General features: G+C 34.7%; 1 protein-coding gene across 2 annotated transcripts in view; it reads left to right on the plus strand.

Annotated features, from left to right (window-relative positions):
• The first annotated feature begins 1304 nt into the window (after nucleotides 1-1304).
• Nucleotides 1305-4656, plus strand: part of dnajb6 (DnaJ heat shock protein family (Hsp40) member B6) — a 40106-nt gene continuing 36754 nt past the window's right edge. For both annotated transcript variants that reach the window (XM_015377474.1, XM_015377475.1), the window contains exon 1: nucleotides 1305-1462. The gene's annotated coding sequence lies outside the window, so the exon portion shown is untranslated. The remainder of the gene's footprint in view (nucleotides 1463-4656) is intronic.

The raw sequence follows: 4656 nt of genomic DNA on the forward strand, positions 1-4656 counted from the left end.
ATGTATGTGTATGTATGTGTGTGTGTGTGTGTGTGTGTGTGTGTGCGCTGGTGGCTTCTATTATGGGCAAAAGGAGAAGGGATATGTAGTACAGGTCTCAGGATAGAGACTACTTTCAGCTAAACATATAGGATGTGTCCTTTAAGTAGCTGAACATTGTGTTCAGGATGCAGCAAGCTATATAAAACCCCTATTAAGGGTTTTAAGACACTTTTTGTTAAAGAGAAAGACAAAGTACAAAATTTTGATTGGTAGGGTATACATCTTTGTACATGTTTTTTTTTTTTTTCTTTGGTCTGATTTGCCAGATCAATCTTGAGATGGAGTCTGTGATCTCAATGGATCTTTTATTTGATTAAATAAAGATTTCTTAAAATTGTATTTAGTGTGTTTTTAAAGTAGAAATGTACACCAAATTCATGAACTTATATTCAGTTTTTAAATAGATATGTTTTATTTTTTGTTGATAATTGATTAATTGATTCATTGACTTGAGAAATGTACTTGTTACATCGGCTCAAATAGTCAAAAAGAGAAGAGGGTGCCAAAGGAAGAAATGGTGCATGGGGTATGTACAGTATATACAGTGTGTCCACACACACACACACACACACACACACACACACACACACACACACACACACACACACACACACACACACACATATCACAGCTGAAGTCTCTTTTTTTAATAGTCCATGAAAATGATTAATCATTTTGTACTATTGTTTGTCTAATAAACCTTAGCATCTGATCAGCACAGAGCGTTCCTGACACCCTTTACTCAGTCTACTGTGTATACTGTAAGTTGATACAAAACAGATGTATTGTAGTTCCTTTAGTAGTCGATAGATGGCGCAATGGGATGTTGGTATGATCTCTTTAACTAGCAACGCTTCCTTCGATTGCCTACATTTTGTTATCGAGGTCTTTAAAACGGCGAGAAGGATTCAGTAAATTTTTAAATATTTGTTTTGTATCCTTAATTTCCCCCACCGCATTAGGTCTTGTCTCCCCCCCATGTATATGAAGGCAGGTCAATAACAGATTGGCACTGGACGTTGAAAGACCTGCTGCCTTTAGGTGTCCCTCGTAAATATAGCTTCTAGAAGAACATTATGCTCAGTTCATTTTGTAGTGTATTCGTAATGAATTTTCATAGATATAAGGGCAATTACCCCTTTATTACATATTAAATACAATACACATTCATCAATCAAAAGATATTATTTGATACGTTCTGGAGGTAAAGGGTAAGCGCTGAACCTCTTGGCTTATATTTTATTTCCAACAGCACGTGAAAGCATCAGTCACAGCTAGTGGGCAAGGCCAAAAACCCTCCACCATCATTATTAACCAGCTGCCAACGGCTGCAGCTACAGTTTCCGTTCTCAGGTAAAAAATAGGGAGTTTGAAGAGCAATAAAATAAAGGGCAGAAGAACGGACATCTTCGTCACAGAGGTTTGTATCGTAATAATTGTCTTTTTTTTTTTTTCTAAAGCGTTAAACGCTTTAAGGCTGAGCTCGGCCTCGGTGTAAAACCTTGCCGCATCCAGTGTATATGTTGTGATGATAATTTGTCCTATTTGTTACCGTCGACAATAATGTGAACTAGTTAACGTATTTGTAATGTTATTACTCTTATCCGGCCTCCATAACGCGGTTTTCAGAGACGAAGCGCGTCTCTTTTACGGTTAAGAAAATCAAGCTAATTGCTATCACTAGCCACAGTAGTTATCTACTAACAATAACCCTCTTACTGTTGGCTCATATTTATTACCGGCTGGTTAAATAGTGTAAATAATCAGAAATGTTTGCAGTAGATATGAGAACTCAATGTTGTATCATTATGTTCTGAAACATTTATCTAAGACTAAGGTTAGCAAGTCCGCAGTCTAACGTTAGGAGTTTCCACGACTTTACTTTTCATGGCATCTTTATCTTGTTAATTCATATCACTCTGTATATTATTATGCTGCGGATCAGTTCAACTTTCAATTGAATATTGATCCGTCCTACTTCTAGAAGTTTCTGTTTATCCGATTGGCCGTTTTTTTTTTTTACATGTTGCCACGCTGGTTTAGGCGCATGACTGTTTGTTTGTGCTAAATTACAAAATGCCTGAAGATGTTTAGTAGTTTTCCATTAAACATTAAATAAAAAAACAGGAACATAGTTTGTTTACGGGAATGGTTGCTATTAGTAACAGATAACCTGGGGGGAAGCAACATCTCGTGGTTTAGGTTTTGGTAAATATTCAATCATCAATTTTAGATTTTATGTTTTAATCTTAGTTTAAATGTTGAATTAATCAAGTATTATTAATAGCATCTATGTTAGTTTTTTGTTTTCCTGTCCTGAAAAAACTTTTTCATATTTGCATCTTAAGCCATGTGATAGGTCAACAAGCTGTAATGGTTAATTATCCAAACTGATGTATTCATATTTGTTTTCTAAAGTAAAAGAAAAATCCCCTTAAAAGTTATTTTAATTGAATAAATATATCAAATGAACCGTTGGTAGGAAGTATCATAAAAGTTTGCACTTTTTATTTGAGCTGGCTAACCAGAGTTCTGACTGGATTAAATGGTCTGAAATTTTGAATGAAACTTTATGTAAACAATACTGTTTATTGTCAAATGTTTCAACCTATACATAAATATAAAACCTATGAATCGCTCTTCTTTTCGGAATGCTCATTACAACATTTACACATATCCACTAAAATTACGAATCAAAAACGAAAAATCTAACCCAAACTGGGAGAACTGAAATAATAGAACCGGTAACAGTCGATTCTTTGTGCCTAACTCTAGTACTATAGTTTTTTTTATAGCGTTTTATTCCAACATTTCTTTTTTCTAAATGCGTCATTTACTTTTGAAAGAAATTATTGGAAGCCAATTATTCTATCCATATTGGAGTCTAGCTAAACTTGTGTAGTCAGTTTGAATAGAAGTCAAATGCTTTTCATTGCTTTTTGGGTTGTCTATTGATTTATAGCATATTTACATTTACAGAATGCATTTGACAACTCCTTTAAGATTATATCTTCACACCTCCTCACACTCATGCTTGTTTGCATTGTATACTGTTTTTAGGTGCTTGGAAGCTTTTCTAGTTACTAGGGGTGTAAATCATGCCCATCATGTCGATTCGAATCAGTATCAATTTCCTGACCCAACGATTCGATTATTTTCGACACTCAAGAATACACCACGATATGATTCTATTGATTGGTAACTTTTTTTTTTTTTTTTTACCATCGAGGCTAGACAATGTTTCAAAGTTGAAATAAATCAATGAAAGCTGTAATATTGTTATGCATTATATTTGAGAAACAACAGCAAATAACAGAAGTAGCAAAGTTTTACTCCACCTAGGGTTATTAAAATCTTATTCACCGAAAAATAATGCCTCTGTGTTATAGATTCTGAAAGTAGGCAAGTAGGTTTATCACCACCGCAGCACGGGAGTCAGAGTTAACATCCAGAAGCAAATGAATATGAAATAGACTGAAGGAAGAAAAAATACAGGAATCGACACTCTTGCGCAGGTGTCGATGCATCGGATCTTTGGCTGTTGGATCGATGCATCAATACAAAACGATTATTATTTACACCCCTACTAGTTACAGGAAGATGTCTAGAAGCCTGTGAGAACTTGGCAGCCTTTAGTTAACAAAATCAACAAAAAGTAGATTTGACTCTTTAAACCTTTGGCTAAAAGTAAAACAGAATAATTTGTCTGCTTTTATCATACAGAAGTGTATATATACCCTGACGTTGCTTTTCATGATGCTTACATTAAGTAAAAGCTTTAAGTTCATATGATTTTATTTGTCAGGAAATGATACAGGCATGCACACTTTCCATGCCAAATATAGGAAACAAAGGGCATCAACAGAGAGATGAACTTGTACAACTTAAAAAGTTATGCAATTTACTTTCCAACCTCCATGTAGATAGTTGAATTGTCAATAAGATACTTTTGTTTTTTTTCCAAATACCGTTGGAATTTATATTGAATTCTTCAATATAAATTCAAGGCCTTAATTGGTATTAAAATGTCTTAAATCAGTCTTTCATAGGTCTTAAAATTGTTACCATATCATGAATAGGATTTCGTTTTTGTAATGTATATCAAACTATAAAATAATTAACAATATTTTTCTCACATTTACCAAACCGCTCGCTGTAACCATTCTTGGTTCCATCCCGATAGCGGAACCGATAAAAAAGATGTTGCGGCCGGACCTTAGGATGATGTGACAATAACTTTTTATCTGGACAACACGGGGAAGTTTTAAAGTAAACAAAAAATTGGCTATCCATCCAAGATTTTTCTGCATGGCTAAAACCACTACCAAGGAATGTAGATTAAGCACGATGGGAATCAAGGCAGTGGAGACATATGTGCGAAGCATGAAACTCAAAGCGTCAAAATCAAGTTATGTGGAAGCAGTATTTCTCTGTTCTGTTCCACCCTTGTCTCTGCCATGCCTCCAAAGTATCTCTCACATCAACAATAGCACCAGTAGAACCAAATCTCAGGAAAATGTTTGGTGGTATGCCACTAATGAAAGTAGGGTGATTGAATAGGGAACAAAACAAAGTTAGTTAATTCAGTTCAGTAGTTGTTAAAATATATCTGTT

Source organism: Cyprinodon variegatus, unplaced genomic scaffold (assembly GCF_000732505.1).
Source record: "Cyprinodon variegatus isolate N-32 unplaced genomic scaffold, C_variegatus-1.0 Scaffold154, whole genome shotgun sequence".
In the NCBI taxonomy this organism is placed as follows: Eukaryota; Metazoa; Chordata; class Actinopteri; order Cyprinodontiformes; family Cyprinodontidae; genus Cyprinodon; species Cyprinodon variegatus.